General features: G+C 32.5%; 1 long non-coding RNA gene across 1 annotated transcript; it reads right to left on the bottom strand.

The window, feature by feature from the left end:
- Window positions 1-4,469: 4,469 nt before the first annotated feature.
- LOC111641514 lies at window positions 4,470-14,338 on the bottom strand. The gene is made up of 4 exons (XR_002759420.1): window positions 14,036-14,338; window positions 10,084-10,155; window positions 7,164-7,251; window positions 4,470-4,749 (listed from the first exon to the last, which is right to left on the bottom strand). It is a non-coding gene; the product is annotated as an uncharacterized LOC111641514 (long non-coding RNA).
- Between the last annotated feature and the right edge of the window lie 13,597 nt (window positions 14,339-27,935).

A 27,935-nucleotide genomic window follows, 5' to 3' on the forward strand; every position in this document is an offset into this window, starting at 1 on the left:
AACTTCTAGGCTTACAGGAAAGCGGCGCTGAACGTCCGACGTACACGTTTTCGCGTTGAAAACGTCGACCGCAACCTTTCATGACACCTAAATAGGAGCCAGTTTTCCATAAAAGACCTCCCGGGAGGCATTTCCCCCTCGGCAACAATACGAATAAAACAAAGACCTACTTTTATCTTAAGTGATGTATAAAGAATGTAATTCAACCATTTGTTCTTATATATATATAACTTTGTGCACAATATAGTTTCAAATTTTAGAGAATTCTAGAATCACGACATTTTTCTGCATAATTAGTTAAAGTTGGGGGTATTTAAATCAACATATCTCAACTTAGTATTTGTTTATGATCGAAAGAATGGTATCTATTCAGGAGTGTATGAGGAATTTAGAAAACCTATGTGTATCGCATTTGTTACATAAATTATTTTGTACACTGTCGTAATGTTTGAAAAAATTGAAAGTTTTAATAACTATAAAAATACAGTTGTCCCTCTATAGTCCGACGTTTTTTAATCCGACATGCTCAGTAGTCCGACGCACCTCCCGTCAAGGTACCCGTCCCCGTTACGTGTCTGCTTGCACAGAAGCATGTCGCGATGTGAATCTCCCCATCCAATTTTTACACAATGACACACATTTCGTGTGTTTTATGTGAGCAGTTCTGTTCGAACAGTTGGAGTAGAGAATATTGTAAGTTACTGCTAGCAAAACAATGCGAAATATGTAATTATTTTCGGTAATCCGGACACTTTTGGTAATCTGACACACCTTTGGTCCCATACCTATCGGATTATCAAGGGACAACTGTATTCCTAAATTATTCTCTAAGAACAATAGAGGCATCTTTTGTTTATATTTTAAATTTTTTCCGCCCTGTGAGCACTAAGAGAGCCTCTTTTAGCAAGTTCATTATGGGTTTGGATAGGCCCACAATGGGTCCGTCCGGATATGTCAGGCCGGGTGATGAGGGATGGGGCCCGACATATCCGGACGGAGCCACAGGAGGTACGGTTCCTTTGACTTTTTTATTCCTATCAATATGCTCTACAGCTCTGTTAAAGTCCCAATCGTGTCATACGGATCTAGATTTCTACCTATTAAACATTCTATAAATACTTTAAAATAGTTTAATTTGTTTATTTACCTTCACTTGTAAACCTCGATTTTAAATGTATCCGCCATTTTTTCAACAAATTTCCCGTGAGTCAATGCGCGACGTTCACTAAATCACGGGATGTTGTAAACGTGCGGCGCAAGGTTAAGGCATATAATAAGGCAAGGCAACGCATATAATAATTATTTATACCATTCCGTGGTATAAATAATAAATTCCTATTACAAATAAGAATAATTTATTGTTAATTTAAAATCATCGCTAGGGCGCCTCTAGTGCCCGTTTTAGGCATACCGTTATGCGGACGGACATGCGTTCAATGGGTTATATAGATAGAAGATAATATAATACTGTACTGTATTATATATTATAAATTGTTATTTGACAAGCACCTTTAAAGACAAATTCTTTGATGCCATTTATATTACATGAAAGTCAATTCGTGTAATGTGTATTAACTACTTTGATTTAAATTCAACTGTGGTGGATATCAAAAAATTGTAGTAGTACAGTAGCGTACCGTCATTGGAAGCGGTATATGCGCCGCTTCCCTTGTATTTTCTAAAAAATAAATACATATTAATTTTAATTATATGAAAATAATCGCACAATATTTTATTATAACCGCATTTATCTATCTTATTACAAATTTCTATACTACACTTGAAAAAAAAAAGATCGCTATTGTATATTCGAATGTTAGTGGCGGTGTGGAAGCGCTGTATCGTCAGCATCCAAAAAGCCAGATTCACGCATCCGCTTTACAGAGCACCAACCTCACACGGTTTAGCTGGTGGAAGCCTAGGGCCTTGGGTGGATGCTGCACGTATACAGCCGGATGCATACATGCGGGGCGGCAGGATGACGTCACTTTCTCTCGCCACAGAAGTCGATTTTGTTCCGCTTTTCTCGTTCTGCAAAAGTTGGTTGAATTCTATCTTTTGTGGTGACCGCCGCCAAGACGCGTTTCTATCAGCCAATAACAGTTCGTCCGGTAGTCACGTGAGAAAATACAATCGCATGGTGTTTTAATGGCGGAAAGTTCGACGTGGTTAACAGAGATAACTAACATCAGAATAAAGAGGAAAGGATAATAAATTTAACACAAATTCTACACAAATAATCATATATAATTTAATTCAAAGAACAAAACAACTGAATCTTACTCGAAATATTATTCTTTATCGAGGAATCAGCGTATTTTGTACACCAGTTCTTTATCGAAGAACTGGTGTACAAAATCCAAGAAAATCTAATGCAAAATCTTCTAAATAAAGCAAGCCGTACAAAAATACAAAACAAAATTTGTAAACACATGGATAGCGACAATATCGTTATCGTTTGCCATCTTGAATACCGAACGCATGAGCCGAAATGTAAGCAGATTGCCGCTTGTGTGGCTGTGCTGCCGCACGGCGAAGATGAGTTTGCGACACAGCTTTTCCTTGCCGCGCCGCATGTGTGCATCCGGCTTACCGCATCCAATTCTATCCAGGACTGGTTCTGGGCTGTTAGCCGCTTGCCTGCTATGTATTTGGCCACCCTTGCCCGATTACGTGAATCGCGAGATTTATATAACTTAACCCAACTGATAAGAATTTACTGGTACGTTTTTATGAGTTCTGTATAGTTGAGTTTAAAAAAATCCATTAAAATATTTGATATTTTTATTCCGCTCTCCGATTTCATATTACTCACGGATTTCAATGTTAACCCAGTGATATTACGATTTCGTATGTCCCATCTTTAAGGGGATGTAGAAAAAAAGTGTACAATTCTTGTATAATGTTAAAAAATTAACTGTTACTTTGACAGCATCATTTACAACTATATTTAATGAATGAGAGAGATGCACGAGGTACAGAAAAAGCTCTAGAATTTATTTTCCTTAAATTTACGATTTATGTATCCGTTTGTCATAAAAATTTGTCTTTCCACTTTTTTCCCTAGACTACAAATATTCGAGTACAAAGTAACCGGTTTCGACTTATTTCTACTTAAGAAATAGTTAAGAGATTAGGGAATTGGGGACATAAATAAAACCCTGCTGAAAGAGCCGGAATATTACTTAAAAGCTTAACGGAACCATCTCAGTGGGGACTGATTTCTTCATATTATTAATGTAATAAAGACAAATTTTTCCAGTTCAATGAGAGTGACCGAAAAGTTTTAAATTTTGGAAATTTCCGTGGACACCCAGTCCTAAAACAAATTAGTTAAACTTAATAGTCATTTGTTTTCTAACATATTTAGACTTTTACAGCTATGGTGAGAAACGTTTATAATCTACAACAGCCCTGTCGTGTCCTTTGAGATATACTAGTGGCGCGACAAAAGAGGTATTTGACATTGACCGGTATTGGCACCCTGGGGATTTGGCAGTCCGCGTGTATGCACGCTTTGCAACCGTCTTCGATTCCATCCATTAGCCACTTGTAGGAAGCTATTTGACTACATACATTGTTTTAAGATTTAAAAAGTAAAGAATATTTTATATTTTTATGTATGTTTCTTTACAAAGCTATATTTAATTATAATTTTCTTTAAAAGTATATTCATACAATTGAAGAATATTTTGTACCAGGTATATAACGGTACATCCACCACACATTTTATTTCACTGAGTAAGTTTTTATTATTTTATTTTTAGTTGTAGCCCTTATATTGTGGCTAGCGATTCAGAATGTAATTGTGATATTAAAAATGCATTTAGAGAAGTCTACGGTTTTTACTGGCTTATCGAATAAATGATACGAATGGACCCTAGACCATCACTGACGTGCAATTGACTGATTGTCCCTGGATGTCGGCTTCTTACAGAAACACAGCTTCCCTATCATAAAATGTCACGGCATGCCACTGTAGTAGTATCTTCCCTGCACATGCATTGAAAACTAATTTAAATAGCAACATCAGCGATGATTTGTGTCATGACATCTAATGACAGAGGCAATCTCGGCAATGTTAACTTCTGAATTGTAACATGTTTGGCAAGTTTGAACTTATGTTCATGAACTGAGCTTTGACTGTGTAGAAAAACATTTCAACATTTGAAATGGTAGCTTTTTAAAATGCGTACCAGTGTCATGATTTCCACAGCTGCTCCAGAGGAGCAAAATGAGTTGGTTCTATTTCCGTTCTAGTAATTTTCTGTGGGTTATCCAAATGAAATTATGGTAAATTTATCAAAAATAAACACTGTACTTTTTTTAACAGCTTATTTACTTATAGTACAATCTTTTATAATAACCTAACAATATACAAAATTACATTATTATTTTCTTTTAATAAATTATATAAAATATAATCCTATAAATTATTATTCTTACAACAATATACAATATTACCATTTATAAAACTAAAATAATTGGCTAAAAGTTATGATGCTATAATTGTTAATATATACAGTTTTAAAGTTTTTTTCTTTTTTCCTATTAAAAACTTTTTAAAATGTAACATATGTGATGATACATAATCAAAACAAGTCTGATATTTTTTATAAAATAAATAAGGCATTGAAATTAAAAATCAACTTTTATAATACAAAACCATCAAAATTTGAGAATTTCAAATGTGTCTGATGCATTTTCTTTATATTTCTTCTTGGGTGACGATAAAAGGCCTCTAGAATTCTGAAAAATAAAGAGCAAAAATAATTTAAATTATTGATTCAATTATATAAAAATATGTATATATATATATCTCAATAATAATTAACTACTATTATTATTATTAATCAAAACATATAGTTTGATAAATAATAATAATAATATAATAGAATATTAACATTTCTTTTTGAGGAGGAGAAGACATTTTCAATTACAAATTTTGAAATGAAATATACATGCTTATTTAAATAGAATTACAGTATATCAAATTTTAATTAAGCCAATAGGAATGTGAGGATGGCTGAAACAATGAAAAACATTATCTTGCCATAATCCAGTTGTGCTTATATGATTGGTATTATACATGATTAAACTTCCTGTCATGCTGCATGAGTTGCTAAAACACTGAAACAGAAAAAAATCCAGCAACAAGTTGCTTAACTTCCCCAGCAACATTTTAGGCACCATCTATTACAATATTTTATTAAAAATAACTTTTTGTATTTTAATTATTATAAAACTGACAAAAAACTTAATTTTGAGGGTAGGGATGGATTTTATAAAAAATTGTAACTGCTAATAACAAGTAAAATTGTCATGAAGTTAGACCCTACTTGAGATATGACACGATCCTCTATCTCTCCACCTCCTCGACCTTTAACTACCAAAATTTAATAGCATCAATCCCCCAATACACAAACTTCCCTGCAAAATTTCAGAAAATTTCAACAAAAAAGCACAGGAATTATTAAGCTTCAACAAGGGTGAACAAAATCGTGCCACACACACACTAACATCCATACATAGAAAAAAAACCCCAAATTTTTTTTGCATTTCTTGACGTTTCAAGTTCCTGAGTCCAAAAATGTAAAAATCTTGAGGGGGGTCATTTATTGACTGATAACTTTTCCTCTATATAACAGCCAGAAAAGTAAAAATAGACTTTCCAATTGTAGAGAACAGTTATATGATTTTAGATAAAATTTTATTTTTATAAAAACAGGCTTCAAAGATTTCAATGACCAAAAGAAGAATATTTTCATATATTAAACTTACTGTTATTTGTCAATTTTTAATTAGTACAGTATTTATCAATGGAAGTAAATGACTAATATCTAACAGCTTTTTCAATAAAATTATAAAAATATTGTAAAAATGTTGGTCATATATTAAATTAAAATAGCAAAGTAACAAGAGGCATCTAAATCATCATTCTAGATGCCTAAAAAGAAAGGTTAGAAGACGTTGAAGCTCTGTGTGAAATGGTCTTCATAATGTAACTGATTATACAGATTGTTACATTATATGATGTTTTAATTTAAATTTTCAAATTTTCATTTGATTTCATTTATTTAAATTAATAGTGTTAAGGTAGCATCATCAAATTATATCTAATTGTATTGTCCACAGGATGTATGAGGAATAATGCAATCACAAAAATAAAACAAGTAAAACAGCAAAACCGTGTTTGGGACAAGACTATGTCTCAGAGACTCACTACTAAGCGGAATCACTTTCACAATCAAGGCAACTCTCATTCTCTAATCTTCTTTGGTATTGCTACTTTTGGGCACGATTGTTCAAACTTCACCGGCCACAATGCATTTTCGATGAAATTAGCCTATCCAATTTTGAAATTTCTCTTTGTTGCATGTCGGCCCGGGTTGAATTTTTATCGATGTATAACAAAAATTTCCCATTTTTGAAAAAAATAATCATGGCTATTGTATCGTCCAAAATTATTTTTTTATTTTGCACAAACGATATACAGTTTAACCCAATTATAACGTCATCGGATCTAATGACAACCCTAATATAATGTCAAATTTTTATTGGTCCCACGATTTTACTATACTAGATAATGTTAAAAAACCCACTTGTAATGACATAAAACCGTTTTAATGTCATATTTGAAGCACTCCAAATTTACAAAATTAGATTACAAATTTAACATAGAAGAAACTGTGTGTTCAGTCCTAAGGTCAGAGTTCACTTCTTAGAATGACTGCGGGTGGTACTCTCCCCCACCTGACTTCGATGGGGTGAGGTGCCTGTTTTGCCTGTTTGTAGAAGAGGGTCGCCATTTTGTATTTTATTTTGACTTGGTTCTTGGTCCCCTGACTACCTACAAGTCTGGATTTTTTTTATGTGCAAATGATTTGGGCACCTAATACTCTGTGCCAAATATCAACTCTCGACATGTACTCTTTCATACCTCTATGCCTGTAACATAAAACAGCAGTACGATTTTATAAACAAGACATAGTCTTGTCAATACAATAATATTCAAATTAAGATAGCTGCTTGCAAATTGTTAGAGCATGATTGTTTGCATAAATCATACATCAATATTTTTTGCAAAAATGTAATCATGTAATTTGAATATCAATTTTCTATTATTTATACTAATTACTTATTGTGAAAAAAAAAATAAGTACCATAAGTTTCCTAGCAACTTGAATTGCTGGTGGTGTAAATGAATCCCCATACTGAGTATTATGCATCATCGGTGTTCCACCTGGACTTCTAAAAATAAAAAAGAAAATAGAGATTATTATTAAATTGTTTAAACTTTAAACACAATGTATTTTTTGAACAATAACAAGGATTATATACAATAATCAAAATTAGAGATCCAAATTTATTGATAAATATCATTAATTTGGATTTAGGTAAATTGGATACTACATAGCATACTTGCTAGCACAAAGCTCTAAAATTTAGACCCTTGTGCTAAGTGGTTCTCAAAGTGGGTGCTACCACCTCTATGGATGCTTAGTAAATCTAGGGGTGCTGGAGGCATGGTACTAAACAGTGAACATAGGTAAATGTTGGAGATCACTGACAGCCTTTCGCTTTCCTCTGTTAAAACAGGTAAGAAGAAATGTTGTATTGCATTTAATGGTTTCCAATGCACAGAACAATCATGGTAAGGACACAAAATGTGAGGTTCATAAAAAAGTTCTCCTAAGAATACTTCCAAGTCTTTCTCACACAAAGGAAAATGGATTAGGGAACATTGGGTATAACTTTATGGAACTAAGGGGACAGTAGCTCAAAAAAGTTTGGAAATCACTGGTCTAAATTATTCAAGCTCTGGCTGCTAGCATAATTGCAAATAGTGTTGATAAGCAAAAGAGGGAAAAAAACAGTTTCCTCAAAATAGCATTAGTCCTCTTTTCTGCAGTTTTATCATTTCTATTAGTTTAACAATATATTCAGTATTTTATTTGTTTAGGTTTCTTTATGAAAATTACCAGTATAATAAAATATAATTCATATGATAATTTGTCTTTTCAATAATTGATATGTACAATGCATATACAGGGGTCCATAAAGTCCATGTGCAATTTAAAAAATTTATAACTTTATTAGTATTTGTGATAAAAAAGAATCTATACAAGTATTAGAAAGCTTAATGTACCTAGTTTTAAGTAAAATTATTTAGTAACAAATGTTTTTAGAAACTGGAAAAAGTGGACCATTTTCTTGGTCTCCATGTTCACCAGACTTTACTCCATTTGATTTTTTTTAATGAGAAAATGTGAAAACAATAGTATATGCAATAAAACCTCAATCATTAGAAGACTTGAAAACTAAAATGACCAATGTTGATTCAGTAAATGTCTCTTCAATCCGAAAAAAATTCTTTTCGGTAGACTACCTCACAGACTGGCTGTGAGGTAGTCTACCAAAAAGAATTTTTCTCGGATTGAAGAGACATTTACTGAATCAACATTACAAACAGCTAAACTATCGGAAAATTCAGAATAAAATGACCAATTTGATTTCAAGAATTACTGTAAATCATATGTTTTTAGAGAACTACAAAATCATATTACCCTTTGTATTACTAATAACGATGGACGTGTGGAAACTTAATAAAATAAAAAAAATATAGATTTTCTTATTTCCAATACATTCTACAAACTTTCTCTATCACAAATACTAATACAGTTATACATTTTTTAAATTACACACGGACTTTATGGACATCCTGTATTTAATTCTCTTATTCCAATGAAGCATGACAATACAAAGCCTTTAATTATTAAATGCTTTAATACCATTCACAATAATACTTTTTCCACCACCTTCATTTAAGATTTAAGAAGTTGAGAGAGAGAGTGAGAGAGAGAGTACAGTGAAACCCCGGTTAACAAATGTTTTGGTTAACGACCAAATCGGTTAACGAACTTTTATTTTGCAAAAATTTTGTCTCGGATAACGAACTTAATGGCTTTTTGTGTCAAATTTATAAACTTGCCGACTTTTAGGGAAAATCAGTTAATCATGTGTCAGTGATGGTCTAGGGTCCATTCGTACGTTGGTGGTGGCGGAGGAGACAAAGATGACAAGTATTTTACAGTGAAAATCGTTTATTAGAACGGGAAGAAGCTTACATATTTGAGGTAGTTGGAAATGGCTTATCTACAGTATTTTCTCTCGACACTGAGGAGTGGTGTATCGCTGGTTCTACGATAATGCAAGCTGATCAGTCATAGCCCCAGAGCAGACAAGATGGGTTCGCTTGGTCACAGAAGCGATGGTAGGCGACAGAGCAACGACTGGAGCGGTCCGCAAGACACAACACAAATTTTAGCGGGCACGATTTCAGGCTTAATCCAGATGAAGACGACACAGATTAATTGCCATAGAATTTTTAGGAAAACTGCATTTTGACCTTGAGATTCGGGGTTTTTATAGTATTTCTTCCTTGAATCTCACCTTACGATTAGTCCTGCGTCCCATTCCTCACTTCCCGATTGTTTTCTTCTTTGTTTCCAGGTGAAAACTGAAACCAGATCAGATCATGAGAAAGGTTTGTTCCGGGGTGTTTATTTGACACCTGTTCGTCACTCTGATCAGAGATTGTTGATAAACCTATAAGCCTTTCACTCATAATTTAGCCTATTGTTTCTGCTATCTGTCATTTTAGAACTTTAACGATCGTATGTGATGTTTTTATACTCGTCAAATCTTTCCCCTTTTCCGAAAATTTAATCTAGATCAACTGTTTGTGAGCACATTTTCCTATATTTTCATTAAAGAAAACCCATTTTACAAATAAAATTACAAAAATACTGACGGCTAGAATGGATTAATTGTATTTGCATTAATTTCTATGGGAAAAATTGCTTCGGTTAATGAATGGACTCGTGGAACAGATTACGTTCGTTAACTGGGGTTCCACTGTATAAAACAGAAAACATGCGCAGATCAGTTCTGACGGTCTAGCTTTACTTTACGAATTTTGCTTTACTTAAGAAATGCTATAAACTTAAGAAACTCCCAAAATAAAAAATAAATTAATGCACACATTCAAATTATTCACAATAATAAATTTAAAAAACTTACTTATTAATATTCAGTTGTTTCAGTATGGTTCGAAAATTTAAATTTTTTCGTTCCTCCTTATTTTGTGTAGCACTATGAAAGAATTTCATTAATAATTTTATTGTGAAAATTATTAAGCATAATTAAGAAAATTAACAGATTGCTGTATATGTGTGTATATGTATATATACTACACACACACATATATATACTTAGTCAGGCAAGTCTAACTACATATATAACATACAAATTGTCTATATATAACTTGCAATATAATACAAGAAATTCCATTAATTCAAACTCGGATAGTTCAAAATCCTGTTAGTTCATAACTGTATTTTCATCCTGACCAGGGATATAAAGATTTACAAGTTAAGAAATTCAGTTAGTTTGAAATAAGGCTACACAATTTGAAGTTAAAATTCTGTCCAATATGCATACATTAACTCATTTGTTTAGACTGACATGCCTCCATACTGTAAGAAAACAATACATCAAGAATAACTCTAATCTAGTCAATAAGACACTGCTTTTACAGTAATACATTTTTGGGTGATGGACTAACCTTTTTTTTTTTTTTTTCTCTTATCTCATAAAATACAGCTGGGTTTTGGGATTACAAGATTGAGCTACGAATAGTAAATTGAGATATTTGTAGGCTCTATGCTTTTGTATTTGGGCAACTTACTAGTTTTTGGACCACTTTAAAAATAATCTAGGCTACATTTCAAGGAATTTTGCTTTACTTTTCGTAAAATATTTCAACATATGAGGTTGTCACCAGACACATACTGTTACCTGCAGTTTATTTATATTTTTATTATTAATTATTAAAAATAGCATTTTGTATACATAGCCATATTCCATTTGCTTCTAACTTTTAAATTACATCAGTTATGTAATATTTGGCATATTGTACAGAAATACAGTAGACCCCCCCTATAACACGGGTTCGTATATCATGGCGAAAAAATTGCAATCATGTTCATATAACATAGTAAAATGTTGTTGCCAATTTTTATCGCAACAGGATTGGTTGAATCTGGACCAATAACGGATATTGTACAAACCATTGAGTTTAAACGAGCAGCGGACCTACTAAAAACCATTTATTTAACGCCCATAAAAATTATATTTATATTAATGATGTCTCCAAAGTTCAAATTTTTTGCAGAAAAATAACTTATCAGGAAACACGCGACGAGTTGCTCCACGACGAAAACAAGCTTAAGCAATGGCATCTTGAACGGTGAACACTCAGTAAGTAATCCTACAATTTTTTGTTTAGAGCATAGTTTATACGGATTATTCCCCAAAAAATTATATGAGTTTTGGAAATGTTGAGTTGAATTAGTCTAGAATTGGTTAATTTTATGGAAGAAAACCTTTCAAACAGCCGTAGCTCCTAAACTGCACACATGCCAGGCTGTGATTGGCTCATGTATTTAAGTGATTCATACAACACGGAATGTATCTACCATGTTATAGGGGGTCTACTGTATATAAATCTTGGATCATTCAAAACTCGATAATTTGAAGAAATCGTAATTATTTTCTCTCTTCAATTTTGAACTAATGAGGATTTCCTGTATATGTATGTATGTATATATATATATATATGTGTATATATATATATATATGCATATACATACACACATACAAATTATGTACAATTATATATATAACAATTATAACTTAAAGTATTTATTTATTTAATATCAGTATTGAAATAACGTTCAATTGAAATTTCTCAGATAAAATAATTTAAAACTATTATTTTAAGAAAAATACATCAAACAATTTANTTATTATATATTAATTTATTAAAAGTATAAATTTAACTTTTATGTAAAAAGTACAGAAGTTTAAAAAAAAAATAGATTTTTCTCAAATGGAAAAATAAAAAGTAAAAAATGTTTGGAAACAAAAACAAGTTAAAATTTGTAAATTATGTTTTAAGTAATAAATTAAAAAAGAAATACTACTGTTACATTCTTTGTTATAACTTTAAATTTATATTGAAGTATTGAAAAACAAAATTATATTTCCTTAAATTCTAAAAAAAAACCAATTTTATGGCATGATCAACTCTTTCCAAAGAATTGTTAAGAATCATCAGTAGAGAGAAACTTAAAATATAAAATCACATTTATGAGCATTCAGAAAATAGATTACAGAAGAATTTAGGTTATAGATACAGAATTCTCCTAATGGAAAAACAATGCAATTTTCATGCTGTCATTCAGAAATTAAACATGCATAAAATTCAATTCACAGAATTATTAATACAGCAATTATCTGATTAAATCAAACATTTTGAAAATTATTATAGATGATTACAAATATTAGTTGATGTTAATAAATATATTGATAAAATATCAAATTAATATATTAAACAATTAAATGAAACCATTAAAATGTGGCGCACATAAAAACAATCTATTCAGTTAAACAGGACAATATTCTAAACTATAAAAAAAATACTAAACATCTACACAATGATGAGAACAAAAATCTTTAGGATATTTCATGGTTATTAAGATAAGTTTTTAAATGTTTCTAATAAAGGAAACTAAACTTTTGAAAACCTTCAAATGCTTTAAAAATATAACAGCAAATGCTTTCAATTAATAGCAATGTTGCGGCAGACGTTGAAAATGTCTGCCGCAACATTGCTATTAATTGTATTAAAGACGTTGAAAACGTGTATGTTGGATGTTCAGCGCCGCCTTCTTGTAAACTTAGAAGTTTGACAATGGCATTTAGAACGTCAGTGCAATCATGCTCAATGTTCCAAATGCCATTGTCAAACTTCTAAGCTTACAGGAAAGCAGTGCTGAACATCCGAAACCTCTCTAATTTTATTGTAAATTAATAGCTTTTAGTATATACAGGGTTTGTCCAATAAGTAACGGGACTGATTTTTTTCTGCCAATTGGAAGAGATGGAGGGTGGTCTCTATGAGCAGGACTGGTGATGGGGGATGTCACTTAAGCTACCAGACCAGGCTCAGTTGTCTCTGAGCTTTTGGAGTGTGTAGATCACACCTGAAGTGAAAATGTGCTTAGTGTTCGCATCAAGAGTCAAGATACAGCAAACCATTAAGCAGCGTTTTGCCATCAAATTTTGCATTAAATTGAACAAATCTGCTATGAAGACTTTTGATATGATCCATAAGGCTTACAAGGACAAAGCCATGTCCAGAACATATGTTTTTGAGTGACAAACAATTCAAAGATGGCCGGAAAGACGTTGAAGATGAACAACGTGCTGGACATCCTACAACAACCCAAACTGATAAAAATGTAGCCAAAGTGCAAGAACTTTTGAACTCTGATCACTGGTTAAGTATTCGTTTGAGGATTAGGGTTTGCCGCATCCAAAGAGAGATCACTCATACTTGGATGCTCCATCACGACAATGTGCCCAGTCACATGTAGCAAATTGTGAGGGAGGTACTGGCCAAATATGTGTCAAAGCTACCTAACTTCCCTACAATCCAGATGTGACTCCCCCTAACTTCTTTTCATTCCCTCAGATCAAAAGAAGCCTGAAGGACATCATTTCAGGACAATTGAGGCCATCCAAGTGACTTCGACAGGATGCATGAACATCCTTGCGGTTGCCAACTTCTAGGAGACGTATAAAGACTGGAAAAAGCACTGGCAGCAGTGTATTGATGCAGGAGGATCATATTTTGAAGATTATTAACTTACTGTACATATATCTTCAACAAATTTCTTTTTACAACTTCAGTTCCGATACTTATTGGACAAACCCTATAATTATTATATTAACAATACACGTTATGATGTTATCATAACTCTTATTGCCATTTTATGTAGAATGAAATAGTTTAGTATTTGAATGATCTTAAAACAAACTATAAATCAATTTCATTCATTATCAACTAAAGATTCCACTTTTATAATTTAATTATACATTAATAAAAAAATTCAATAATTGCTCTTACTTTAATATTAAATACAGTAAAAAAGTTCCACCATGATAAATCCTATTGATCAATAATCTGATAAAAGCATCTGATGATTTAACAACTTAACTGCAAAATAATAATGTAACTATAAATGAAACAACAACAAAATTTTTTGAAATTCTTAAACCAGGGCTCAACAAACTTTTCCTTCATCAAAGCACCAGCTTCAATCTAGATTATGGTATTAAGTATAATAATAAATGTAATATGCAATGTGCTATATAACGGAGCAAATAAGTTCACATAAAATTTCAAATACTATGGTGACCTGACAATTGAGATTTGTCAAGCCCTGTCTCTATGTCATCACATTATTTAGTGGCAATGTTAACATTTAAATATAAAATTTAATGAAAAAATTATTTAAGTTAATTAAATTCTAATATACAGTGATACCTTGTACTTCAAATGCAAAAGTCAAAAAAAATTCACCTCATATTTCAAATGATGTTTCAAAGTTCGAACTATGCGCACAGTGTAAAAATGTGCTGGAAGCATAAATGAAAACTCTTATGCGTCCAAGCCATCTCTTGCTCTTGCATTATGCTTGTATGGTTTCAGTGCACTTCTTACTTTAATTTTGATATTTGGTTATATATACTGTATTGTGTTATTTGTCAATTTTTAACAATTTCTTCCTGCAATTTTTAATTGTCAATAGTTTTTGAGTACCCTATATGTTTTGTATCATTTAGTTTAAAATTTTCCAAATAGTATTTTTTAAACCACATTTGACATGTTCAAAATTTAGGAGCATCTTCCCTATACACATTATAATTGTATTTACTGTTTGTAGAGTGTTATATCCTATTCAAAAGTAATAAAGAATAATATGCCTAATAGGCTTTTTATCCAAATACATCTCAGCTTGATTTTATTCAAATTAAGTGTGAAGTAAGCTTTTAAAGCAAGATTCTAAACAAAGAATAAAATTTCACATTATCTATATGTTAAATTTTACAACTGTTATAATTAAATCACACATCTATGTTAAGATGTGGTAGTCCATATTGCTGACCAATAAATGCAGTTTTTCACTTTATTATACAGTATTTATGTATTTTATTTATGGTTTTTGTGTTTTAGTTTATTATTAAGGCATTTAATTAGGTTATTTTTATCCTCAATTATTTGTATTTGTTGTTTTAAGTTTATCAAAATGCATACTCTTTGGGGTCTGGAAATGGATTATTCACTTTCCATTATTTCTAATAGGAAAAAGTTGATTCGGACTTCAAATGATTCAGAGTTTGAATGATCTCCTGGAATGAATTAAATTCAAAATACAAGGCACCACTGTACTAATTTTTCAGTGACTTAAGTTCTATATTTTATTTTTCAAATCAAGTTATAGGAAAAATAATATCTCTTCTAAAAAAAATAAGGAAACTACAGAAACTAACATCCATATTTGAAATAGTAAATAAATTAAATAAATATTAAAAAAAACATTTTTTGTAAAGAAAAAGTATATCTTCATAACTTCCAAAGAGGTCTAAAAAGTAAAAATTTATCTATTATATACAGCTGATATTTAAGTTTTCCGACAACAATGATATAATTGGTAGTAGCACAGAATTTTGAAGCTACAAGCAGATCTTGAAATAGAGCTCAAAATCAAACATTTATACTATTTCTAGAAAAATATTGAAGTAATTTTGCTCAAAATAATTGAGTTATCTTGAGAGTTATAATAATAATTTATAATTTATTATATTAGGGAACTCTGAATGCATTTAGTAGTCCAACCTCAGCATTATGCACTGTTTTATAATGCTTTCCACATCTGCATTGCAATTTATAGTATGTCCTTATATAAAACAACTTTAGTTTTATAATTATAAATTATAATTACACTGAAGCATTGGAAAATCCAGATTTGGCTGTCAAAAATTGAATATTAACCCCCTTCAAATGGTAACTTTGTTATTGATATTCTTTCAGCTTTGCATTGTTGATGTTTAGCATTCAATTGGAATTTTTTAATTTTGAAATATCAATTAATTAGCATATTTTTTAAATATAGTGATAGTTTTTTAAATATTGTTTAAATATAGTGATTCTGTAAATTATATTTTGGATCTTTGAAAATATTCCTACATTCCTTGTGAGATACTGACTTGAACTTTGATCCAAACTTAATTTACAATGTATTTGAAGTTAAAGTGCCTAAAATGCTAATTTATATGTATATTTGAAAATTGGATGGATCTGGCCCCAATTAGTGTGGATTTGATGCTTCACAGTAGCTTAATAAAATAACAAAATAAAATGATGTAATTTAAAATAATGCATAGTAAATTATTAATAACAATAATTAAAAAATAGGTATAAAGTATTTAAATAATTGGATGCCATGGTGTTCTGTGAAGTATTGAGAATTTAACTTTGGCACTTCAATGTCCAAAATATTTTTACATTCTTAGATTTATGGTAACATATTCAATATCCTCTTTTGATTAACTTCAATTTACTATGAAAACTCTTTTTTGTATTCAAACATTTCATATCAATGAGTGAGAGGGAGAGAGAGAGACCAATGTTGTTTTATTATATTAGATTTTAAAAAATTTATTTCTTTGGCATTTTATGAAAAAAAATCATACCACCTAAACCACTGAGTGTGGTTTAGATGGTATGATTCCACTACTTCCAACATATTCAGGAGATCCCAACAGTCTACGCATAATTGACTTCTTTGATTCACTAACAGATGTTACTAGATTTGCAGTATGGTCAAAATCACAGATGCTAGCATTAGCAAGGTTAAAGTTGACCTGAATAGCAAGAAAATTCACCAGAAAAGATAAATGAATAAAAGATGTAGAAGATTTCACAGTTTTCAAAAAGATCATGATAGAGCATTTCAATAGAGAGTCATATTCGTTGCAATTGCAGAAATTTTATGCATGCATTCAGAGTAGATCAGAAGATGTACAAACTTATGTGGTTAGACTTTGGTCCCTAGTGATAGAGATAGAAATAGAACAACTAGGCACAGATGCTACAGAGACAACGCTAATACAAAAACTTAAGACTAAAAAACTTGACAAAAGACCCAAAATATAATTTCAAAATGGCATAGACCACAGAATTAGACAGTTATCTGGAGAGAACTTGCTACGTTTGACAAGGTGTTAAAAGTAGCAATCAGCAAGGAGACAATAGAGTGGTTGATAAATAGGAGATGGGACACCATTGCACAAATTGAAAAAGAAGAAACCGCAGAACAGATGAGCGAAAAATTTAATTCTTGGGATGCAAAAACAAATAGAGTTGAAAAGAGGTCTTTGAGCAAGTAGGAGAAATCAGAAGAATTTTAGAGCCCATCAGAACTTTCAGATTCTGCAACGAATGGAATCTTTAATGAAAGGAAATTTGAACTTCTGTCAGAACAGATTTAGATCAAATATACATTGATGGTGAATAGATAGGGTCACACACAAATTTAGCAATGATAGAAATTTCCTCCCAACACAAAGGTAACAAACAATTTAGAAAAAAAGGTAACAAACAATTTAGCCAACCAAGAATAAACATACAAAGTCCCAAAGGAAATTGAAACATAGATGGTAGAAAGAAATATGAAAACAACAAAAAGAGAGAAACTCGAAATTCAAAAGGAGAGTAAGGAAAGAAAAAGGAGATAATCAGTAGTACAGATTCTGGAAGACCAGTAATAAGATGTGTGAAGCCCCAAAAATGAGCTGAAATTAAATAATTATTATTAGAAATTTATTAAAACGAAACTAGAAGAAAAATCGTCTATTGTTAAAAACCGATCAAAGATCGAATTAGTTGTGTTAGTCATATGAAACCGCGACGAGAGAAAAAAAAACTTTATTGATGTAAACAGAATGTAATAATTTTGAATGATTAATTAATAATTGTAAACAAACGACCTCCAGTAGAGATGGACCTTTGAAAAGTCGCTCATATGCACATAATTAGAAAATAGAAATTTTGAAAAGAGGAAAGATTAATGTCGAAAAAGGACATCGTGTCGTGTGATTAAATTCCAAAAACGTCACAGACTAGACAACAATGGTGGAAAATATGAGCGCAAGTTTCAAAGTTCCATCAACATTTTGCAGCCAGAATAACGGATGGTGTCAAGTAGATTCTTCAAGGCGAATCTTTCTCGTGACTCGAAAAGGAATCGTTTTTCGCTTAGAAACAGACGAGGGAGCCAATCAGAAAACAAATTAGAGAACGGAGATTGATATAATCCCCGATCTTCAAGGACAGAAGGACTTCTTCCGTAAACTGTGCTACGGAGTACCTGCACTCCAAAAAAGTCCAAAGCGAAAACTCTTTGTGTGTCAACGCACAGAAGACGAAGAGTCCGCACAGTGTCCATTGAGAGAGCCGTGCCGCCGACGCCTACCGACAAGTCTCCTTACCCGCTGCAGCCCAGGGCCCATCTCCGAGTGACGATAGAAAAACATCCTCGACGTTTAAAACTTACGAACATTTAATTGGTTGAGGAACTTTGTGCATAGTGTAAGTTATTTCCTGTTAAATTAAACAGATTTATGTGAGATTCTTGTCATCTGTGTCTCCTCCGCCACACCCACATGCGTTCACCCTAGATCATTCTGACGCGGGATTAACGATTCCCCCCCCGGAAGTCGGCGAACTTACACTGGTGTCCGAGAGTGGGATAAAAAGTTTCCAATCTCCATCAGGTCAGCAAACTTACAGATGTATTCTAGAGGATGAACCTGTAAATTTTGCAATTGACACTAAATCTAAAGTGACATTTCTCACCAAAGATTTTGCTCTCAAATTAAAAGAAAATAGAAAGAAAAACTCTGATAGAGAGCTCCAGTTTCAAAGCGTAACAAGTCATCCATACAAACATATGGAATTTTAGAACTCATATTTGAAATTGGAAGTTTACAATTTTCCTTCCCTTGTTACATAACAGATTAAAAAATTACATTGCATTACAATGGAATATTAGGTAGAGATATGATAGGCAGCAAAGGATTAACAATCGACCTGGTGAAAAATCAGATAATCCTTCCTGATGGAAAAGTTGTACATATGTTCAACTTAGATGAGGTTGACAAACAAGAACAAACTCCAGATAATGAGGAAGATATCATTAGTCAGATTGAAGCAACAAAGAAAATGTTGTCTCAGATCAAAGAGAGCAAAACATCACCACAAGGTAGAAAAACTAGAAAAAGAAAGTCAAGAAGATATGAAACCACAAAAATATTGAAAAACAAAATTCAAAAAAAGCACATAATCACAAATCCAAGTAATTCATGATTGAATTACATCAAAAGAATTTACCAATGTCCAAGAAAATACATTTGGAACTCTTCCCCTTCTTCAGCAAAAGAACAAGATATCAAGAAGCTCAAACTGATGAGACATTCAGAAAAGTGGAGGGGGGTAAAAAGAGAACATCCGTACCTTCATACATGTCATTCAATGGATCGAGTAGAGATAAGAAAATAGTAGCTGTAGATTAGATGATAAGGTAGTTACAGGAAAATAATTTGGAAAAGAGAGCTTGTAAATTTTTGTGAACAATTAAAATGTTGCCTGATGAGTGAAAAGCAAATGAACTTTTTAATTACATACAATTGAAATTAACTTTGAATTTTTGCAAATTTTTGGAACAGTTTGTGATGCCATTAGAAGTCAGTGATTCCAGATGAATTTCACCAATGCAAAGCATATCAATTCCCCCGTGAAGATGAAAACAAATCAGTGACCTACAGACTTTGATAAAGAACAATTGCATCACTCATCAACAAGAAAAGAAGCAAATTTTGTAATTCTATGATAGAAGTTTCTTCACGTGTACACATGCAATTTTATTTTTTAATAAATACAATTTTAATCTTGTAAAAGAGAGTATTAGAAGTTGTGTGTAAAATTTACAAATTTTGTGAAAAATTACAAGATGATGATCCACATAATTTTTAGAAAGTCTGAAGTGATGTGAGAACCAAGAGTTTGTTAGTGAACATTTTCATATTTTAAAAATATTCTAAATTTTCTAAAAATCACTTTAAAAAAGTGATTTTTTAGATATTTTTAAAGTTGTAAAAAAATAGAAAATTTATCTTTCTTTGTCATCCTATNCGAATCGACACCTAGTGGCAAAAATTTTATATTAAAATAATAATAATAATAATAATAATAAATTTTAAATGAAATAAGAATAAATAAATAAATTTAATATAATTATACGCTATTTTAAACTGAGTATTAATTTATATTATCTGGATTTCCTGACTTCAATTTCCAGAACTCGTTTAATACCCAGCGGATCGGCCGGATGGCCGAGGCGTAACGGCGTCGGCTTGCCACTTTGGGAGACCAGGGTTAGAATCCGGCTATGAAAAATCCCAGGAATATTTCGGAAGTAGTCTGTCCGTTTGCATCCGGTCGCATCCATTATGAGTTTGGCCGAACCCTAATGGGTATGTTAAAAAGGGGGGACCCTCTTAGTGCCCTTAAGGCAAGAAAAAATCTGCAAATGAAAAAAAACCGGAAGACCGAGATGGTTAGGGCTTGTTTTTTAAGTTATGGCAACGCAACACTTGGGTAATGCCTTCTAGGAGGTCTTTTTAAGGGTAACTGGCCCTATTCAGGCGTTACAGACGTGGAGTCAGTAGCGTGCCGTGACATTTAATATCGCAATTACATTCCGAATCGCTAACCACGATATAAGGGCTACAACTAAAAATAAAATAATGAAAACTTACTCGGTGAAATAAAATGTGTGGTGGATGTACCGTTACATACCTGGTACAAAATATTCTTCAATTGTATGAATATACTTTTAAAGAAAATTATAATTAAATATAACTTTGTAAAGAAACGTACGTAAAAATAACATAAAATCTTCTTTACTCTTTGAATCTTAAAACAATTAGTCAAATAGCTCCATACGAGTGGCTAATTGACGCAATCAGAGGGGTCCTGATAGGTGTGCAGTGCGTGCATGCACATAGGCTGCCAAATTCCGAGGATGCCGATACCGGTCAATGTCAAATGCATCTTTTGTCTCATTACTAGTGTATCTCAAAGGACGTTACAGGGTTATTGTAAATTTTAAACGTTTCTCACCACAGCTGTAAAAATCTAAATACCGTATGTTAAACTCAATACATTGTCCGTCATTTGTTTTCTACCTAATTCGTTTTAGGACCAAATGTCCACGGAAGTTTCCAAAATTTAAACTTTTCGGTTACTCTCGTTGAACTGGAAAAATTCTTGTTTATTACATCTAATATTACGAAGAAATCAGTCCCCACTGTACTCGGCTAGAGATTGGTTCAGTTAATCCAACCGATAAGTTTACTGGTATGTTTTTATGATAGTTCTGTATAGTTGATAGGAGTTTTAAAAAATCCATTAAAATATTTCATATATTTATTCTGCCTTTATTCTGCTCTTCCATCTTGTACTACTTACAGATTTCAATGTTAAACTAGTGATATTACGATTTCGTATGTCCCATCTTTAAGGGGATGTAAAGAAAAACGTGTACAATTCTTATACAACGTTAAAAAATTAACTGTTACTTTGGTAGTATCATTTACAACTAAATTTAATGAATGAGACACGCGAAGTACAGAAAAAACTCTAGAATTTATTTTCCTTAAATTTACGACTTATGTATCGGTTTGTCATAAAAATTTGTTTTAATGGTATGAAACCGTGCTTTGAAATTTGTTTCTGCTTCTAACACAATAAAGTGCTATAAATTAAGACACTTGGCGGTTTTTCTCATCTTTATTTATTTGATCAACTAAATAAAGATGAGAAAAACCTTGAAGAGCAGAAATCTGAACAAAATGGACAGCAGAGAAGTTTCTAGAAGAAAAAGCAACAATTAGATATAAGTCTGTGACATAAATACGACGAAGATGATTGTATGTGGATCTATTAGAGGATTTGTTTTTAAAATGCCTGAAACTATGATTTCGATCGAATGAAGGATGAAGTATGGACGTAATCGTCGACATCAATTTGTGTAATGGGAATCTGGCAAATGACAACGAGTGAGAAAACTTTCTCATTGTCGAGTTTTGAATTGTATTGTATTGATGAGATAAGACAACGCAACACGTCGAATCTATCAAGAAAAGATGCCTTCCGTGATGACTATCCATAGAAACTAGCTCCTGGTTTGGTGTTAGACATGTGAAAGCCCGTAAAACTCCATGTGGTTAGCCAGTTGGCCAGGCGCGAACCCTCGATCAGTGTACGGTGGTTTTATCCACTCGGCACTAGTGGGCTATCAGGTTTTGAATTGAATGAAAATAAGATGTAAATTACCTTTGGTATTCAGTGGAGGGACAGTCTTTATAGATGCGTTCCATTGTTTCATATTTTCGGCATTCACAGCTTAGGTTAATTTTCATCTTTATTTAGTTCATCTTTATTTAGTTGATCAACTAAATAAAGATGAGAAAAACCGCCAAGTGTCTTAATTTATAGCACTTTATTGTGTTAGAAGCAGGATAAAAATTTGTCTTTCCACTTTTTCCGAGACTATAAACATTCAAGTACTGTACGTACAAAGTAACCGATTTCGACTTATTTCGTACTTAAGAAATAGTTAAATAATTAAGAGATTAGGGAATAGGGACATAAATAAACCCTTCTGAAAATGCCAAAATTTTAATTAAACAAAAGCTTCAGTTATAAACAGGGCTATGGAGTCGGAGTCGTGGAGTTTTGATGTTTTAGCCGGAGTCGGAGTCGTCAAAAAATCCGCCGACTCCGACTCCTTTTTACTTACCAACTTGTTATGTATATAAAACGGAAAAGTATTGAAATCGTGTCAAATTTAACCCTCCAAGTTTTTTTTTTTTTTTTTTTTTGCAAATCTACACGTTTGGAGACCTCCCGAACCCCTCAAAAAAGTCAATAAAGGGGAAAAATTCGCGCGCGCGTGTGTGTTGGCGTCTAATTTGTTTAATTTCTTTATTTTCTGTTCTGAGATATTAAACAATATCTCAGAATGGGTAAAGTTTAAGAAACGAAATGTGGCACTGTAGCTTGCGTATAAAGGGGCATTAATACTATTAAATTTTGGTTCTTAATTAAAGGTCGACAGGGTGAAGACATAAAAGTGGTCGTGTGTCATATCTCTTAATGAATATTTTACTCGTTATTAGCGTTCAAAATTTAAAAAAATAAAATTCGTCTCTACCCTCAAAGTAAACTTTTTGTTATTTTATAATAGTACAGTAAAATCTGTTAAGATGTTCTCGCCTAAGATGTTAGAATGTATATGAGGACATGATTTAGTTCAATCACTTTGACTTAAATAACCTACTCCTGTGTTAAACCATCCGACTCCGATTCTGACCACTCCGACCACAGAAATTATTAGGCTTCGAACAGGGTGAACGAAATCATGTCCCCCCGCACACAGTCTAACATCCACACATATAGAAAAAACCTCGAATCTTTTGCATATCTCGAAATTACAAGGTGTCCCGAGTCCAAAAATGTAAAAATTTGGGAAGGTTCATTTTTTGACCGAGCGCTACACTTTCCTCTGTTATATATAACAGCCGGAAAAGTAAAAATTATCGAATTCATATTTATATATTACTTAGAGAAATCTTTTAGCTTTGGAATAAAAAGTTTCTACGCTCTATCTTTATTACAACTCTATTTATTGAATATTTTATTCTGAGGTCACGTGATGATATCAGAATTTCCGGGTCTCTTTCGGTAACAAGTCTGCCCCTAGTCGGAGTCGGAGTCGGAGTCGGTAGATTATTACGCGACTCCACAGCCCTGGTTATAAATCTGCTCGCGTTTCACGTAATGGGGCGAAGGCGGCCAAATATCTAGCGGGCCCAAAACCGGTCCTGGATAGAATCATTGGAAGCGTTATACGACATTTTGGTGTGTAACATCCACCCAGCTAAACCGCATGAGGTTGGCTACTTTACACCATTCAGATACTGTATTTTCGCCGTGGAAGCTGTCCCGTATTCGACAATACAGCGCTTCCATTCCGCCACTGATATTCGAATATACAATAGCAATTTTATCGTTTTTTCACATGTAGTATACAAATTTATAATAAAGATGCATAATGCGGTTATAATAAAATATTAATTTTAACTAATTTAAAGTACTACGTTAAAATATGAAAATAATCGCGTAATACGTATTTATATTTTAGAAAATACAAGGGAAGTCACTGCTAAAATACCACATAATGTGTCTTTTACGACTCCACATCATCGCATTCACTGTCAATATCTAATACTGTAATACCGTTTGAGTTTTTGCCATCGTACATTTATTCTATTTGTCAACCTCGAACCCATTTCCTGCTGTAAATATGAACCTGAATAGTTGAAATTTCTGTTTTAAACTCATTAAATTCTTTCTCTTTTCTCTCTCTAACAGCCCAAATCTTAACTCCATAAACTAAATCTTCTATCGACTTTTTAATCCCCCCTCTCTGTAAATCAGTTCCTAACTTTTTCTGGCTCAACTTTAATTACTTTCTATCTCATTAACACAATATCAATTGCGAATAACATATACCATAGCCCATTTCTCACCCCATCCTGCAATGATTCGCCTAATATTAATAAAATAAGATATGGGATTAAACTCGATAAACTATAAAGTCTATTCTAAACCCCTAAAAATTTTATTTTCTGAGGAAACGTCTGAAGTAGTAGACTAAAGTCAGCCACTAGAAACAATTGACAAACTTCGTTAAGATATGTCAAAAATGTTTTATTTACTTACTTAACGCAGGTGTTTACTGTATCTGCTATTGTATAATATTAATAAGATACGTATAATGAAGGAACCACTAAATCTCGAAACCCATTTATCTCAAATTCGCTTTTCTTTCTCGTGAAATTCCTTATAGACAGGTTCGACTGTATGTAGTTTTTCAAATTCGAACATTAGCTGAATTTCTATCGACAGATCACAAATTATATTTTTTAAATTATAAAAACTATGCATGAGGAGAAGGATTTTTAAATCTGTTTATACAAAGTGACTAAACAACATCGTATCTGTACAGTTACGCACTGTTCGACGAGTTATTTAAAGTTATTACATGTAAAGTACTATTTTGCCAAAGTTCCTTCAAGAAAAATAATAATATTTAACAAGTATTCAACAGTATTTTAATTAATGCTCGATTACGTTCATCGAGCGCAGCCATCTTTGTAAACCGAAAAATAAACTTTACTAGAAAACTTTACACGTAATAAATAGAAACGATCTTAATAGCAAACATTTTCACTAACATTCCTCCAGTTGAATATGTAAACGACCCGTATACTACCTTATAGTGCAAAGAGAATACAAATTTTTTATTTCTCACAAAAAAAAAAACAATTCGAATAAAGCCCTCGTAGGGCGAAGAAAGAAGACACGAATGCGGGTCGAAGACGGCCGACTTCCCCGTAAAAATAAAGCCCGCGTAGGGCGAAGAAAGAAGACACGAATGCGGGTCAAAAACGGTTGACTTCCCCGTAAAAATAAAGCCCGCGTAGGGCGAAGAAAGAAGACACGAATGCGGGTCGAAGACGGCCGACTTCCCCGTAAAAATAAAGCCCGCGTAGGGCGAAGAAAGAAGACACGAATGCGGGTCGAAGAGGCTTATTTCCCCGTTGTTAGAGATATATTTTAACAATATGTAACGAATTGTTACAGTTTATTGTTGCTTTTTCTATTGCAGATCGACATTTTTTAGCAGAAATTTTTTCACAAATTTCACTTTTTTTTTTCTTTACTGAGGTTTCCCTATAGAATTGCGATCAAGTAATATTCAGTAATGTAAGTAAATTGTTACATTTGATTTTTAAGAAATCAAAATGGAATAATTCGCGATAGAATGTGAAGTTGAAACACATATGTAATTATTTTAATGTTGAATTAAGTTAATTTATCAGATAATATATAGAATTTGGTATCTATAGTGTAATATTTACTGTATTTAAATGTAAACTCCGTAATAAATATGTACTGTACCTTCCTTACAAGTTTAAGAGATTACCTGCTGCTTTTAAATGTCGTTTTTTTATGTACAGTAAAAGTTTTCTAACTCGAATTGCGTTAACTCGAGTAACGCTTCGGGTGAACATAGCTGTATTATGTAGGGTTTCCATTTAATACCATTTCGTTAACACTCCAATGTATCTTCCTCAGAGCCGTGCCGAAACGTTTTGGCGCCCGAGACAAACATTGTACTTTGCAGCCTGATTCAACGTTAATTATAAAAAAAAATTCTCCGGGTTCATTTTGGCACTCTTAAGGTCGACACTTTGGCCGAAGACAGAAAACACCGACGGCATACGAAGAGGGTTCTCTGTGTGTGTCCCGCTTCTTCAAAGCCAGTACAGGGCGAGTATTTTGGCGTTTTCTCTAAAGTAAATTATAGTTTAGTCACCATAACGTGCGTTTGTTTTATAACCTGATATCGTTAAATGGTTTTGTCTTTCATTATTACTAGTTGTAATATTAGATCCATTAGTTTAGATAGTAATAATATAAGTTTGGAAAAGTTGAATCCGAAGTGTACAGAGGTTTTTATAGAGTGAGTTAGGACGAATGAAACTCAGCAAATGATGTTAGTCATGTGTGGAATTTCTTTTTTTCTAACTCTTGATGGAACTCTGACGCAGCCACCTCCACGTGGTGAGTTCTGGGTTGCCATTCGTCTGGAAATGTCGAAGGGCAAGCGAAAAGCTGCGTGTTTATGTTGGATTGAATACTATAATAAGGAATGAAAATATGCCAACACCAGCAGAAATTTGGTACATTTGGTGTATTTAACAAAATATTTTGTAACTGAACTACTGAACCGAAACTGAATCTATATCTAAATTCTTTGTATTTAATAACTAAGAATAAAATATGTAACCAGTACGTAATTTGTGTGTTGTATGTTTTCCTACGACCAATCTTCTTATCGTTAGTGATATTTGAAATTAAGACAGGAAATTGCTATTGTAAGAAACTTCTGTCGAAATTATATTCTTTATATCAATGTAATCTGAATATTGCAATATTTTGCATTTATGCAATTAGACAATTAGACTGTTATTTACTTGTTATAAATGCAGATGCCATCGTTGTCTTGAAGAGATTCGCATATTTATCTGATCGGTGAGTTGAGAAAAGAAGAATGTTTCCTAAAGACTAAAATCGAATCATTGAATCTATCTACAAGAAGTAAACCTAGTTTGTAAAGCATACTTTCCAGGCGTATACAGTATTGTTGCAGTGTGTATCAGACAAGTTTCTTCTTCTGTGCAGTGTTTTCCTTTCAAGTTGATAATGTAATGTGTCTTGCATTTTCTACTACTTTGATAATTTTCGTTGTCGTAATTACGGTTGGAACTTTTTAAATATCTCGGTTTTCGTCTTTGGTGAGTTAAACTTGTCTTGTTATCCAGTTGTATTGCCTGGTTATGTAGCAATTTATTTCATTTGTCTTTTGATACTCCAATACAGTGCGTTGCGCCGCGCCGTCGAAAAGTATTAAATTACGATTTGACTGCTGATTTTACAGAAAAATTACAGTAAAAACAATTGAAAACTGATTGACCTGAGAGTTTTCAATTGTTACATAAACGAATAACGTCAATAATACAATTTTGACGATTGTCAAAACGATTCTTATCGGATGCTATTTCTTCAATGCCAATTGTTTCTTACAAAATGAATACAAAAAGTCAGTTAAATTATCTTAGTTTATGAACAATTACATCAATTAGTCGACCATCAATAATCCGGCATCATTTGGGCAAGAGAAGCGATTTTACCGGATGGTTAGGTTAGAATACACGTGACCTAACAGCTGAACCTATGTTTAAAATACACTGTAAGTCAGTACAAGTCG

The sequence above is a fragment of the Centruroides sculpturatus genome, unplaced genomic scaffold, assembly GCF_000671375.1.
Source record: "Centruroides sculpturatus isolate CEXI.00-Female unplaced genomic scaffold, Cexi_2.0 scaffold151, whole genome shotgun sequence".
Taxonomy (NCBI): Eukaryota; Metazoa; Arthropoda; class Arachnida; order Scorpiones; family Buthidae; genus Centruroides; species Centruroides sculpturatus.